At 41.2% G+C, this 15,875-nt stretch overlaps 1 protein-coding gene across 1 annotated transcript in view; it reads left to right on the top strand.

The window, feature by feature from the left end:
- GLB1 (galactosidase beta 1) overlaps positions 1-15,875 on the top strand; it is a 100,932-nt gene that overhangs the window by 48,764 nt on the left and 36,293 nt on the right. The gene's annotated exons all lie outside the window — the stretch shown is intronic.

The raw sequence follows: 15,875 nt of genomic DNA, 5'->3' as shown, positions 1-15,875 counted from the left end.
CTTAGTAGCTTAAAACAACAGATGTTAGGAGTTCCCTGGTGGCCTGCTGGTTAGGATTCTGGACTTCCACTGTCACGGCCCAGGTTCAGTCCCAAGTTGGTGAATCCCACAAGCTTCGTGGCATGGCCAAACATATACATATATGATCTCACACAGTTTCTGACGGTGAAGAATATAGGGTGGCTTAGCTGTATGTTCTAGCTCATGAATTCTGCTGAGGCTGCAGTGAAAGCTGTTGGCCAAGCCGCGGACTCTGAAGACTTGCGTGGGGCTAAAGGATCCATTTCTTGCTTTCGTTCTATTTTAAATTGAAGTATAGTTGATTTACAGTGTTATGTTAGTTTCCCGTGTACAGCAAAGTGATTCAGTTATACATACATATACATATTCTTTTCCATTATGGTTTATTACAGGATACTGAACATACTTCCCAGTGCTATGCAGTAGGTCTTGTTGGTTATCTATCTTATATATATAGTAGTGTGTGTATGTGGAGAAGGCAATGGCACCCCACTCCAGTACTCTTGCCTGGAAAATCCCATGGACGGAGGAGCCTGGTGGGCTGCAGCCCATGGGGTCGCGAAGAGTCGGACATGACTGAGCAACTTTCCTTTCACTTTTCACTTTCATGCATTGGAGAAGGAAATGGCAACCCACTCCAGTGTTCTTGCCTGGAGAATCCCAGGGATGGGGTCGCACAGAGTCGGACACGACTGAAGTGACTTAGCAGCAGTGTGTGTATGTAATCCCAAACTCCTAATTTCTCCCTCCCCTACCTTTTTTCCCCTTTGGTGACCATACATTTGTGTTTTTTTTTTAATTTTGTTAATAATTTATTTTTGGCTGCACTGGGCATTCATTGCTGCGTGAGGGCTTTCTCTGGGTGTGGCGAGCGGGGACTGCTCTTCACTGTGGCACGCAGGCTTCTGCTTGTGGCAGCTTCTCTGGTTGTGGAGCACAGGCTTCAGTAGTTACCACTCTTGGCCTCTAGAGAGTGGGCTCAGTAGTTGTGGCGCCTGAGCTTAGCTGCTCCAAGGCATGTGGGATCTTCCTGGACCAGGTACCAAACCCATGTCCTCTGCATTGGCCAGCAGATTCTTAACTACTAGACCACCAGGGAAGTCCCCATAAGTTTGTTTTCTATGTCAGTGAGTCTGTTTCTGTTTCGTAAATTAGTTCATCTGTACCAATTTTTAGATCTCACATATAAGTGATATTATATGGTATTTCTCTTTCTATTTCATGCAGAATGATAATCCGTAGGTCCATCCTACAAAATGGCATAATTTTATTCTTTCTTATGGCTTAGTAATATTCCATTGTATATCTGTACCACATCTTCTTTACCCATTCATCTCTTAGTGGACATTTAGGCTGTTTCCATGTCTTGGCTACTGTGAATAGTGCTGCTACAAACATTTTGAATTACAGTTTTTGAATTACACTTTCGTCCAGATATATTCTTAGGAGTGGGATTGCAGGATCATAGAGCAGCTCTATCTTTAGTTTTTTAAGGAACCTCCATGCTGTTCTCCATAGTGGCTGCAACAACTTACATTCCCACCAGCTCCCCTTTGAAAGGTCCGTCTCACATGGCTAAGGGCAGGTCACTGAAGTTCCTTGCCATGTAGGACTCTCCACGAGGTGGCTCACAATGCAGCTTCCCCCACAGTGAAAGATCTGTGAGAGAGCGGGCACCTCCAGATGAAAGTTGCAACCTTTTTAAAAAAACTTTTTTTTTAATTTATTTATGACACGTGGGATCTCATTTCTTAACCAGGGATTGAACCCATGCCCTCTGCAGTGGAAGCATGGAGTCTTAACTACTGGACTCCCAGGGAATCACTGAACTCCCAGGAAGTCACTGAATCACTGAACTGCCCAAGTTGCAGTCTTTTAATTACCTAAACAAAGAATGACATCCCATCCCTTTTCCACATTCTTTCCTCCAGAAGCCAGTTACTAAGTCTGGGCCATCTTCATGGGGGCTAAGTTCCACTTATTGAGGGGAAGAGGATCAGAGAATTTGTGGGCATATTGTTAAAACCATCACATCCCCCTACAGTCAGGGCCAGATTTGTCACAGTCAACACTCACTGTAACCACAGGTAACTTTTGGTTATGCTGCTAATCCAGCAGGTTCATTTATTTCCTTTAAGGGTTTTGTTTTTTTTTTATTTGTAGAGGTTGCTTTTTTCCTTTTTGACCTAATTTTGTTTAATTATATGAAATTACAAAGTATCAGTATCTTTAAATGTTTCCTCTATGACTGTTAAGATTTCCAAGAAAGATATCTTCTGATTTTCTGCCTGGAGTAAGCGGCTGGCTGCCAGCATTCTGCACCCTGGAGCAGGGCTGGGATGGCAGTAGTTACTTTTTACTCTGTACATGATCACAGTCTCCCCTTTTAAAATGCTCCACATGTCCTTAACTCTGCAGGTTAACCAAGAACCCAAAGACCATGTTTTCTCCTCCCCAGAAAATAAATCTCTAGTCCCAGGTGGGAGAGGGCATTGCATACAAAGAGCAGTGTTTCTCAAATACCAGCACATCAGAACCACCGATGGAAATTCTAATTCCACTGAATCAGAAACTCTGTGGTAGGGCCAGCAATCCAGGATTTTACGGTCAGAGGAGACTCTGACATGCACTAGAGTTTGAGAATCCTTAGCTTGGAGAAGAAGAAATCTGTGGATCATGCTCCTTATTTAATTAAGCACCTGTACCTCCCAGGTTCGGAAGTACCTGGTGGTGCCAGTTTCGAGCCTTTTAGTAATTCTTCAGAACCAAACTGAATTGGTTCTTAGCTTCCTCCCATTCTCTTTGCCTTTCTTATTACTGATTTGCCATTCATTTGTCCGTTTTCCAGCTTTCAAAATTTTCTTGCTGTTGTCTCCTCTCCAGTTCTTCAGTTCTGTGTTTTTATGTCTTAAACAAAAATCTGTTCACTGAAATTTTACTGGTGTTTTGGGCAAGAATGACATCAGATGTTCTGTTTAGTGAGCCTTCTTAACCTAAATGATCTCATTCTCTGTAATGAGATCATCACATGCTATTGTACATGTAGCATGTACTCAGCTACATGCTATTATACTATTTAGATCTACTGCCATTTACTTAAACCATTTCTAACTGATGGGCATTTAGATTATTTTGAACTTTTATTTTACTTATTTAAAAACTTTTAAATTAATGTGGCTTCACCGGGTCTTAGTTGCAGCATGTGGAATCTTTAGTTAACTGCATGTGGGATCTAGTTTCCCGACCAAGGATCGAACCTGGGCACCCCCTGCAGTGGAAGCCCAGAGTCTTAGCCACTGGAAAGTCCTAGTCTTCCGTCTATAGTCTTTCAGAATTTCCCCAGATATTATAAACTTTCATATTATTCTATCAACTTCAAAACAAAAACTCAAGATACCTGTTGATGTTTTAATTAGTTTTGTATTAAATTTATACATCAAATTAGGGGTGATATTTACTGTATTGAGACTTAGCCAAGAAAATGGTTTTCTATCTATTCAAGTCTTCTTTGATGTCCTTGTTTTAAAGTTTTCTTAAAAAAATAGTCACTGTCCATTTCTGAATATGTTTATCCTCAAGTATTCTATGTTCCTAATTCTGATATCTTTACAAATGGAGTCTTTTATTTCTTCATGAGAAATATTATGATATATATTTGTCTTCAAAATATAACACCTTGAAATTTTTTTAATATATAGAATAATGTTGCAGGCACTCATGTACCCAATACCTAGATATAACATAGGTTATTATGAAATCTTTGCTTCTAATTGTTTAAGAAAATAATACAATGCAGATAAAGCTGGGTCCATCTCCTGTTTCTTGCCCTCCCCGCTCAGATGGAGGAGGAGGGAATGGTATTTATCCTTAAATACATTTTGTGATTTTACCACAAATGCATGCACCCACATATATTATATTTAATTTATTTAGTCTCTTTAAATTGTACATGAATATTCCATTGTACTTTCCTTTTTAAATTACTGACTGATTTCTATGATTTTATTAATGTTATAGTGCCTGTGGACTTATTTCTGTTGCTTCATCTCACAAACCATTTCAGATTTATTTATTTATTTTTTAACAGATTTATTTAGATATAAATCACATACTGTGGACTTCACCCATTTAAAGTACACAATTCAATGGATTCTGTACATTAATTTTTTTAATTGTGGTAAAATATATGTAACATTAAATTTGACATTTTGACCATTTTTAAGTGGTTAAAAATTCAGTGGCATAAATTACATTCATAATGTTGTGTAACCATGGCCATTATCTATTCACGAAATCTTTTCATTCGCTCAGACAGAAACGCTGTTATGCAATAACTCCCCATTACAGCCTCCTTTCAGCCTAGTCTGGGAAGCTCTAGTCTACTTTCTGCCTCTGTGAATTTGCATATTCTAGATGTTTCACAGAAGTGGAACCATACAGTATTTTCCTTTTGTGACTGACTTATTTCACTTACCATATTTTCAAGATTCAGCCATATTATAGCATGTGTCAGAATTTCATTTCTTCTTATGCTGAATAATACTTTATGGTATATATACAGTCAGTGCTCCATATCTGTGGGTTCCACATCTGCAGACTCAACCAACCACAGATTAAGGGAAAAAAAAAACAAAAACAGAAAGTTCCATAAAGCAAAACTTGAGGTCGTTGCATAGCACCAAGTTTTTACATGACATTTACGTTGTATTTACAACTGTTTACATAGCATTTACACTGTATTAGGTATTGTAAGTAATCTAGAGATGATTGAAAGTACATGGGAGGGCTTCCCTGGTGGCTCAGTGGTAAAGATCCACTTGCCAAAGCAGGAGACACAGGTATGATCCCTGGTTTGGGGAGACCCCTCATACCTTGGAGCAACTAAGCTCGAGTGCCACAACCATGGAGCCTCGCTCTAGGGCCTCGGAGTGGCAACTGCGGAGCCTGCTTGGCACAAGGGCTGAGCCTGTGCTCTGCAACAAGAGAAGCCTGTGTACTGCAGGGAGCAGTAGCCCCCGCGCACAATGAGAGAAGAGTACGCACAGCATAGCCAGAGAAGTTTTAATTATTAAAAAAGGTATATGGGAGAATGTGCACAGGACATATGCAGATATACTCAAATTTCTTGAGCATCCTGGAGTTTTGGCATCTGCAGGAGTCCTGGTGGCAGAACCCTACAGATACGAAGGGACAACTTGTGTACCAGTTTATTCATTTCACTCACCTCTTGACGGACACTTTGAATTGTGTGACACTCTTTTGGCTATTTTGAATAACACTATATTAAACGTCAGGGCACAAATGTCTGTTCAAGTCCTGCTTTCCATTCTTTTGGCTATATACCTTGCAGTGGTATTGCTGGGGAGGCTTATTTTTAGAATACTTTTCTTTCTGAAATAATGAACTTTTCTATGCCTAACAAGAAAAAAAAATGCAAGTCAACCTAAAAACAGATATTTACATGTGCTTTCTTGGACAAAACATCGTCTTATCTTTGGCCTCATCACAACCTCACACTCTTATTCTCCTATACATTTAGCGGCTTCTTTCTGCCTCTTCCCCACTCCTGCGGCCCCTCACATTTTCTTGACCTTCCCTGGCTCTTATGATGGCTGGCTGTTAAGAATCACTGTCACCCTCCATAGCTCTCTCTGCTGCTGTTTAGGGTCCGTGCTCCATACACCAGCCCGGGCCATTCTGCTGTCACACTCTGGCCCTGGAAACAGGCAGGAGGATTGTGAGCTTCAGTGTCAACTGGCTGGAACAGGGATTTGTACTTCCAGCCTCCACTGGACCTTTAACTATCTGTCTGCACTTCTCTGTTTCCACCCTCATTCTTCTCCCCGTCCAGTGTGAACCATCACCGCCACACTTTTTCCATAAGGTACAGGTGATGCTATCTCCTCCTTCATCAAGAACATTAATGCTGCTGAAAAAGCCAGGTGACATAGATATACATTTCAGAGAGGGTATCGCATGAGGCACGAAAAACGAACGTATATTTAAATGAGTAACAACAAATCATTACAGATTTATGGGTACCAGGGAGTAAGGGGGGAGGAATAAATTGGGAGATTGGGATTAAGGTATACACACTGCTATATATAAATAGACAACTAATAAGAACTGGCTGTATAGCACAGGGAACTCTACTCAATACTCAGCAATGGGAAAAGAATCTAAACAAAAAAAGAGTGGATATATGTATATGCTTAACTGATCCCACTTCACAGATCACAGCCTATGAGTCATGCCATGCAGGGCCACCCAAGATGGACAGGTCATACTGAAGAGTTTTGACAAAACATGGTCCACTGGAGGAGGAAATGGCAACCCACTCCAGGAGTCTCACCTGGAGAACCCCATGAACAGTATGAAAAGGCAAAAAGATATAACACTGGAAAATGAGTCCCTCAGGTCAGAAGGTGTCCAATATGCTACTGGGGAACAGCAGAGGGCAATTACTAATAGCTCCAGAAAGAATGAAGCGGCTGGGTCAAAGTGAAAACGATGCTCAGGTGTGGATGTATCTGGTGGTAAAACTAAAATCTGATGCTGTAAAGAACAACATTGCATAGGAACCTGGAATTTTAGGTTCATGTGTCAAGGTAAAGTGGACATGGTCAAGCAGGAGATGGCAAGATTGAGCATCGAAATCTTAAGAATCAGTGAACGAAAATGGACAGGAATGGGCCAGTTTAATTCAGACGACCATTATGTCTACTACTATGGGCAAGAATCCCTTAGAAGAAATGAAGTAGCCCTCACAGTCAACAAGAGTCCAAAATGCAGTACCTGGGTGCAACCTCAAATACAGAATGATCTCAGTTTGTTTCCAAGGCAAACCATTCAGCCTCACTGTGATCCAAGTCTATGCCCCAACCACTGATGCCAAAGAAGCTGAAGTTGACAGGTTCTATGAAGACGTACAACACTGTCTACAACTAACACTAAAAAAAGATGTCCTTCTCATCATAGGGGATTGGAATGCAAAAGTAGAAAGTCAAAAGATACTTGGAATAACAGGCAAGTTTGGCATTGGAGTACAAAATGACGCAGGGCAAGGGGAAGAGAACATGCTGGTCATATCAAACACGCTTTTCCAACAACCCAAGAGGTGACTCTACACATGGACATCATCAGATGGTCAGTACTGAAATCAGACTGATTATGTTATTTGTAGCCAAAGATGGAGAAGCTCAGTACAATCAGCAAAAACAAGATGTGGAGCTGACTGTGGCTCAGATCGTGAACTCCTTATTGCAAAATTTGGGCTAAAATTGAAGAAAGTAGGGAAAACCATTAGGCCATGCAGATTCAACCTAAATAAAATCTCTTATGATTATACAGTGGAGGTGACAAATAGATTCAAGGGATTAGATCTGATAGAGTGCCCAAAGAACTATGGATGGAGGTTCGTAACATTGTACAGGAGGCAGTGACCAAAACCATCCCAAAGAAAAAGAATGCAAGAAGGCAAAGTGGTTGTCTGAGGAGGCTTTACAAACAGCTGAGGAAAGAAGAGAAGTGAAAGGCAAAGGAGAGAGGGAAAGATATACCCAACTGCAGAGTTCCAGAGAAGAGCAAGGAGAGACAAGAAGGCCTTCTTAAATGAACAATGCAAAGAAACAGAGGAAAACAACAGAATGGGAAAGACTAGAGATATTTTCAAGCAAATCAGACATATCAAGGGAACATTTCATGTAAGGATGGGCACAATAAAGGACAAATATGATAAGGACCTAACAGAAGCAGAAGAAATTAAGAAGAGGTGGCAACTATGGAGAACAGTGTGGAGATTCCTTAAAAAACTGGAAATAGAACTGCCATATGACCCAGCAATCCCACTCCTGGGCATACACACCCAGGAAACCAGACCTGAAAGAGACACGTGTACCCCAATGTTCATTGCAGCACTGTTTATAATTGCCAGGACATGGAAGCAACCTAGATGCCCATCAGCAGATGAATGGATAAGAAAGCTGTGGTACATATACACCATGGAATATTACTCAGCCATTAAAAAGAATTCATTTTAATCAGTTTTAATGAGATGGATAAAACTGGAGCCCATTATACAGAGTGAAGTAAGCCAGAAAGATAAATACCAATACAGTACACTAATGCATGTATATGGAATTTAGAAAGATGGTAACGATAACCCTATATGCAAGACAGAAAAAGAGACACAGATGTGTAGAACAGACTTCTGGACTCAATGGGAGAAGGCGAGGGTGGGATGATCTGAGAGAACAGCATCGAAACATGTATATTATCAAGGGTGAAACAGATCGCCAGTCCAGGTTGGATGCATGAGACAGGTGCTCGGGGCTGGTGCACTGGGATGACCCAGAAGGATGGGATGGGGAGGGAGGTGGGAGGGGGGTTCAGGATGGGGAATACATGTAAATCCATGGCTGATTCATGTCAGTGTATGGCAAAACCCACTACAGTATTGTAAAGTAATTAGCCTCCATCTAATAAAAATAAATGGAAAAAAAAAACTATCAAAAAAAAAAAAAAAGAAGAGGTGGCAAGAATATACAGAAGAACTATATAAAAAAGGTCTTAATGACTTGGATAACCACTATATTGTGGTTACTCTCTTAGAGCCAGATATCCTAGAATGTGAGGTCAGGTGAACCTTAGGAAGCATTACTACAGACAAAGCTAGTGGAAGTGATGGAATTTCAGCTGAGGTATTTCAAATCCTAAAAGACGATGCTGTTAAAGTGCTGCATTATGTCAGCAAATTTGGAAAACTCAGCAGTGACTGGAAAAGGTCAGTTTTCATTCCAGTCCCAAAGAAGGGCAATGCCTTAGAATGTTCAGGCTACCACACAATTGCTAGCAAGGTGATGCTCAAAATCCTTCAAACTCAGCTTCAGCAGCTCATGAACCGAGAACTCCCAGATGTACGAGCAAAGAGACAGAGAAACCAGAAATCAAATTGTCAACATTCATTGGATCATGGAGATAGCAAGGGAGTTCCAGAAAAACTCTACTTCTGTTTCACTGACTACACCAAAGACTTTGACTGTGTAGATCAATTCTTAAAGAGATGGGAATACCAGACCACCTTACCTGTCTCCTCAGAAACCTGTATGCAGGTGTCAAGAAGCAACAGTTAGAACCAAACCTGGAGCAACTGACTGGTTCAAAGTTGGGAAAGGAGTACAACAAGGCTGTATAATGTCACCCTGCTTATTTAACTTATATGCAGAGTACATCATGAGAAACGCTGGGCTGGAAGAATCACAAGCTGGAATCAAGATTGCCAGGAGAAATAACAAAATCTCAGATATGCAGATGGTATCAGTCTCATGGCAGAAAGTAAAGAGGAACTAAAGAGCCTCTTGATGAGAATGAAAGAGGAGAGTGAAAAAGCTGGCTTAAACTCAGCATTCAAAAAACTAAGATCATGGCATCTGGTCCCATCACTTCATGGCAAATAGAAGTCGAAAGAGTGGAAGCAAGACAGATTTTATTTTCTTAAGCTACAAAATCACTGTGGACGGTGACTGCAGCCATGAAATTAAAAGACACTTGCTCCTTGGAAAGAAATCTATGACCAACCTAGACAGCATATTAAAAAGCAGAGACAAAAAAAAAAAAAAAAGCAGAGAACATCACTTTGCTGACAAAGATCTGTATAATCAAAGCTACGGTTTTTCTAGTAGTCACGCAAGGATACAAGAGTTTAACCATAAAGAAAGCCAAGCGTCAAATTGACACTTTCAAATTGTGGTGCTGGAGAAGACTCTTGAGAGTCCCTTGGATAGCAAGGAGATCAAACCAGTCAATCCTAAAAGAAGTTAACTCTGAACACTCATTGGTAGGACTGATGCTAAAGCTGAAGATCTAATACTTTGGCCACCTGATGTGAAGAGCTGACTCACTGGAGAAGACTCTAATGCTGGGAAAGATTTAAGGCAAAAGGAGAAGAAAGCAGCAGAGAGTGAGATGGTTAGATAGCATCACCAACTCAATGGACATAATTTGAACAAACTCTGGGAAATAGTGAAAGACAGAGGAGCCTGGTGTGCTGCAGTTCATGGGGTCACAAAGAGTCAGACACGACTTAGTGACAGAACAACAACATTACTGATTCACTTTACTATATACCAGAAACTAACACAACAATGTAAATCAATTATACCTCAATGAAAAAAAATTTTAATCACTGCAAGTTAAATTTTTTTAAAGATTAATATAATTGGAAACATCACAAAACTTAAAAATGTATTTTGATTTATTCACTGCTTGAAACACCTCTGCCATCCTTCTTTCCCTGTGTTCTTTTGGCTTCATGCTGCTTTATTGTCTCTTCAAATGAGAGCAGTGTTTGTAATCTTCTCTAGTGAGACTGGCTCTTGAGTGTGGTTGATAGAAATTTGTTTTTCAGTATTGACAGTTTAGAAAAACAGAAAAGCTTCACATTTTGTTACCGATGGTGTTATATGACTATTTAGTATTGTCATGCAAATTGGGGAGATGTCTTTCAAGTTCTTGCATGCATGAGCTATAATATTTGGAAGAAATTACAGACAGGTTCTGGCTGCATAACATTTCAAACCCTGTTCCCCCTCCACAACCCACATTATTTCTGGGGCTGGATGCCTTAGAGCACAGTCATGTTGCAAGTCAGCATAATCTGTTAGCAATAGTTTACCTACTCATGGGACTGACAGTGCAGCTTGTAAATATATTTTCCACCCAAATTAAATAAATCCCCACCTCAACTCTCCTCTGGTTGAATCAAGGCCTGTAGCCACTCTAAAGCCCCTTCACCTAAGAGCATGCTTGACAGAGGAAAGCTGAAGCAGAAAGAGATGAGTGTTTTAGCCTTTTGTGGTTAAATTGTGATACTTTGCAAATTTTACAGAAACCTCTGAGCACGCACTGCTAGGACCACCCCCCCCTTGGGGAGGGAGTGACCCTTGAGGGCATTTCTGGGTGCAGGAGATGAGTTCAGAGGCTGCTGAAGTAACCACGGTATGAGATGACGGCACAGGCAGCAGGGAGTGGAGAGACAGCAATTGATTTGAAAAATATTTGGGAGGTAAAATTGGTGACAAAGGGAAGTGAGAGTGTTAGTGGCTCAGTCATGTGTGACTCTTTGCAAACTCGTGGACTGTAGCCCACCAGGCTCCTCTGCCCTTGGGATTCTCCAGGCAAGAATACTGGAGTGAGTTGCCATTCCCTTCTCCAGGGGATCTTCCTGACCCAGGGATCAACCCTGGGTCTCCTGCATTGCAGGCAGATTCTTTACCATCTGAGCCACCAGGGAAGCCCAAAGTTGGTAGGATTTAGCAACTGGCTGAATGCAGGTGTGAGGAAGAATGAGGAGTCATTGATTGGTCCATGTTACATTAACTGGATAACTGGATGGGTATTGGGGTTAGCAGCTAAGACAGAGCACTGCGAGGAAAACACAGGTGGGAAGTGGGGAGGGGGAGAGAAGCCAGGTATGCTCAGGATGCCTCTGGGGACATCTGGGGGAGGTGTCTGTCTGGCAGGCACCTCACTTAAGAGTGAAAAGTTCCAGGAAGAAGTCGTTAGGATAGACATGGATTCCACAGTCGTTGTGGAGGCGGAGGGTGAAGTTCAGGAGAGGCTGAGATTGCACATGCAGAGCTGATCAAGAAGGGCAGTGGGCCACGCAAAGGACAAATCCAGGGGATCCCAGGTGTTTAACCAGTGGCCACAGTAAGATGAACTTATGAAGGAGACAGAATCTTCAGAAATTTATGTGATTCAGCATCTTATGATAGATTGCAATATAGCATGTAGTTGTCTTTTCCCTCGTTCTCTGTGTTGATATTTTAGGTATAGGAAGAGAAAAAAGAACAACTTCAAAAGTGGGCTCTTTCTTAGGAGACTTTGTAGATGTTCAGCTAGCTGGTTTGTTAGATGGTGTTCAGAGTATTTATTTGCATGGAGGAAAAGAAATGGGATCATAAATATCCCCATATACACCTCTTCCTGCCTCTGTCCTTCACCAAAGACTTAAAAAGTTGAATGGGTCTCTTCTTTAGTCTATCTCAAGACTAAGCTGGGTGGAGATGGACAGTCTCTCACTGACATGGATTCCCAGGGATGATTCCCAGCAGGCTGCACAAGCCTGTGCTCAGTGGTGAAGGCTCCCGGCAGCCCTCCAGGCAGCGCAGGACTCTTTTAAGGCATGACCGTGCTCTCGATATTTGCATTTTTTAAGCTATTCTCTTTGCTGTGGGTAAAACTCAACCAACCTGGTTAACACTTTGACCTCGAGGATGAACCATAAGACTGTAGGGTAGCGCCCTCCTACTCATTACCAATTCCTGAGAGGGGCAGTGGTGAGTTTATTTTTGTATGCTTTTGAATGAGAGTTTTGTTCCAGTTCTTAATAGGGCTTCTATCAAAGATAAGTCCAGCTGACTTTTTGAAGATGGGTTATTCTGTAGAAATTAATCAAGTTGTAGTTGATGACCTTGATGACTGGAGTGGATCTTGGAATTCCTTGAGGGTGGCATTGGGGCTGGGTGGTGACAGGGCATGGGAGAATGGCCAACATGATTTTCAGTATTTCAGAAGCTTAATGACATTTGAGCCTTGACACAGGACCAGTCCACATTGGCTGAATGTCCTCTTGGTTTATGGCTAGAATGACATTAATTCAGTGGGTGAACCAGCTGTCTCCTAATGATCCATGGTGCTGGTGGAAACACAGTGTTTATGTCAGATAATTAAGGATGAAAATGTGAATATTGCTTAATGAATGTTAGTCTTTTAAAAAAAATCTATTGAGGCACAGTTGATTTACAGTGTTGTGTTAATTTCTGCTGTACAACAAAGTGACTCAGTTATACATATAGATACATTCTTTTTCATATTCATTTCCATGAAGGTTTATCGGAGGGTACTGATTATCGTTCCCAGTGGTACACAGCAGCACTTGTTGTTTATCCACTCCACATATAATAGTCTGCATACGCTCTAATTCAAACAGACAGTCTTTTAAAGCATCACCTAAACTCCTGTGGCATTAGTCCATTCATTTCCTGCATACCTGGCTTTTTCAGTCTGTCTTTCCAAGTGCTTTCTCTGAAACACTGATCTGGTCAGGATGCCTTCCATGACTCCACCCCTATTTTCATCAAGCCTTATCTTTCAATTCTCCCTTTTATGTAAACCATTTTTTAAAAATTAAAGTGTAATTTACAATCCTGTGTTAGTTTCAGGTGTACGACAAGATGATTCAGTTCTTTGTACTCTTTTTCAGATTCTTTTCCTATATTACAGGTACTGAATATAGTTCGCTGTGCTATTCAGTTCTCCCTTTCTTGTACATGATTGTCTAGCCGTAAGATAAAGGTACATAAAATTCCTCACGTCCTACAGGAGGTGCCACTTCTACCCCCTGGCCTCTGCACAGAGTGGCCCCTCTACCTTTATCCATCTGGAAAAGGAGGACATGCCTCATGACCTTCTCTGGGGAGTCATCTTTGAGTCATCTCTCTGCAGATTTACTCACACTTTGCTTTCTGCCACTATGTTATACTGTGGAAATCTTGAATACACAACTTCTCCTAGTGTTAATATAACTTGTTTATACACACTGTCACTCTAGACTTGGGGCTGTTATTATCCTTAGTACCAAGCACAGGACCTGACACAAAGTACTTTCTTATATTTTTTTTTTCTGTGCCACGTGGCTTGCCAGATCTTAGTTTCCTGACCAGGAATTGAACCTGGCCCCATCAGTAAAAGTGCAGAGTCCTAAACACTGGACTACCAGTGGATTCCCCAATTACTTTCTTAATAAGAGTTTATTAGATAAATGAACAAAAATGTTAGAGGTCTTGGGGAGAGAATAGCTGGTCACCGTTGTATCTGTTGGATTCTACTAGGAAAAGAGCAGCTTCCCACATTGAGTTTGTCCCTCTAAATAAGTAGGATAAGAAGCAGTGACAAGTCTGAAAACTATGATTAAAGTACAAATTACTATGGAGACATAAAGGTTCAGAAGTTTATTTTGCTATGTTTGTCTATTTCTTTTCTGACACATTGGTTACTTGGACAGAAGATTAGAATTTTGCTATATGATAATCAGTGAAGTGAAGTGAAGTGAAGTCGCTCAGTCATGTCCGACTCTTTGCGACCCCATGGACTGTAGCCTACCAGGATCCTCAGTCCATGGGATTTTCCAGGCAAGAGTACTGGAGTGGGTTGCCATTTCCTTCTCCAGGGGATCTTCCCGACCCACGGATCGAACCCTGAAAACTCACTATAATAATTTTTTTAAAGGTTGTGGCAAATGTGATAGACAGATGGAGGCTTAATATGGAGAATATAATGAGCTCATACTACTGATTTAAAAAATCAAGATCCAAATAGATAACTGGGTGGAAGACATAAACAAGTATAGACTTCTAGTGAAAACTTTGGCATACTTATATTAAGAATCATATAAAATGCTTATATCATTTGACCTAATGACCCCTCACTTGACTGGAGGAGGGCATGGCAACCCACTCCAGTATTCTTGCCTGGAGAATCCCATGGACAGAGGAGCCTAACAGGCTATAGTACCCGGAGTCGCAAACAGTCGGACGTGAATGAAGCGGCTTCACATGCACGTCCCTTACTTGGAACTTTATTTTAAAAATTCTGAACATGGAGAATGTTATAGACAAGAAGTGTTCATTGCAATAGTATTTATAGTATCAAAAACTGGAAATGATTCAATGCCTAATATTGAAAAGTGATGGTTATATAAATTCTGTTATATCTGTTTGAATGTAATATGCAAGTAAGTAAAATTGTTGTTACTATTTGGTCCATGCCAAAAGTGCTTTTGTTAAGTGGCAGGAGTAAATTATAAAATTATCTTGTCTTTACGTGTGCATAAATAGAGGGGGTATAGGAGGAAAACTACGCTAGAGAGATGGTTTTGTGGGGTGGGGAAGATACTTTCCACTGTATCATTGTTGGCAATAATTGGCAAAATTATTGCAATTGGCAAAAAAGGAGGCAAGATGGAGCTGCAGATGGGACTTACCTGGTGGTCCAGTGGCTAAGACTCGGAGCTCCCAATGCAAGGAGCCTGGGTTTGATCCCTGGCCAGGAAGCTGGATCCCACGTGCTGCAACTAAAGGTTCTGCAATCCTCAACAAAGATTCTTGTGTGCCACCACTAAGACCCAGTGCAGCCAAATAAATAAATAAATTAAAATAGCCAAAACAAAAAAGACAGAGCCAGAGGAACAACACTAAACTTGGAGTCAAAGTCCCAGCTCCCCCCCTTAGCCCCTTTTCAAAATCTTGAGCAGGTTCCTTGGTCTCATCTCTAAAGAGGAAATATAATAACCAACTCTGAGGGCCTATGTAAGGAGTAAATAAGATGACAGAACTGGCAAATAAAAGTTAGCTGAGTGTAGGTTGAATAAAGGTGTCTGTGCAGTTGACTTTTTCATCCAGTGTGGTAGAGAGGTTGCAGTCCTGGCCACATCTTGACTTTAGAAATTAGGTGGGTCGTGGCCCCCTCCCACATACAAGTAAATGGGGGATCTCCCCCATTTACAGACTGCTGTAAGGTCTCCTCTGTGGATCTGTGCTGACTGCTGTTATTGGCCAGAATGTTGGGGGTTGGGGGGAGAATGGGGTATGTCTCCTGGCAAAAGAGAAAGAATGTGATCTAGACTTCAGGGAAAGTTGGGAAGAGAGACCTTGCATCTTGATTTAAGATCAGGAGTAACTCTGGCCTCCTTTGTGTTACTGTGAGTCATAAAGTTCATTTTAACATGATCTTTTAAATTTCACAGAAATATAGACTCATAGAATATTAGAAATACCAAGGACTCCCACTTCCAG

This window comes from Dama dama, chromosome 24, assembly GCF_033118175.1.
Source record: "Dama dama isolate Ldn47 chromosome 24, ASM3311817v1, whole genome shotgun sequence".
NCBI lineage: Eukaryota > Metazoa > Chordata > Mammalia > Artiodactyla > Cervidae > Dama > Dama dama.
This window is presented reverse-complemented; position numbering and strand designations above follow the sequence as displayed.